We start from the raw sequence: 606 nt of genomic DNA on the forward strand, positions 1-606 counted from the left end.
TTTATTATTTCTTTTCTTTTGGTGACTGTAGGTTCCCTCTGTTGTTCTGTTTCTAATTGTTTTAGATGTTGTGTTGATGTGTTAATTTTGGTTTCTTTTTTTGGGATGTGTGCATTTATTGCAATAAATTGTCTTCTCAGAACTGCTTTCACTGTATCCCAGAGATTTTGGTATGTTGTGTTTTCATTCGCATTTGTTTCTAGGAGCCTTGTGAATTCATGTTTTATTTCTTCTACTACCCAGTCGCTTTTCAGCAGGGTTTTATTCATTTCCATGTATTTTGCTATTTCCTTGTTCTTCCTATTGTTGATTTCTAACTTGATAGCATTGTGGTCTGAGAAGATGCTTTGGAGTATTTCTATACTTGTAAATTAATGGAGGTTTGTTTTGTAGCCTAACACATGGTCTATTTTGGAGAATGTTCCATGAGCACTGAAAAGAATGTGTATTGTACTGTTGTTGAGTTGAATGCTCTGTAGACATCTATGAAGTCCATTTGATTGATTGTGTTGTTTAGTTCCTCTTGGTCTTTGTCGAGTTTCTTTCTGGTTGTTATATCCATTTTTGAAAGTGGTGTATTAAAATCACCCTCTATTACTGTAGATT

The sequence above is a fragment of the Chrysochloris asiatica genome, unplaced genomic scaffold, assembly GCF_000296735.1.
Source record: "Chrysochloris asiatica unplaced genomic scaffold, ChrAsi1.0 scaffold00002, whole genome shotgun sequence".
Taxonomy (NCBI): domain Eukaryota; kingdom Metazoa; phylum Chordata; class Mammalia; order Afrosoricida; family Chrysochloridae; genus Chrysochloris; species Chrysochloris asiatica.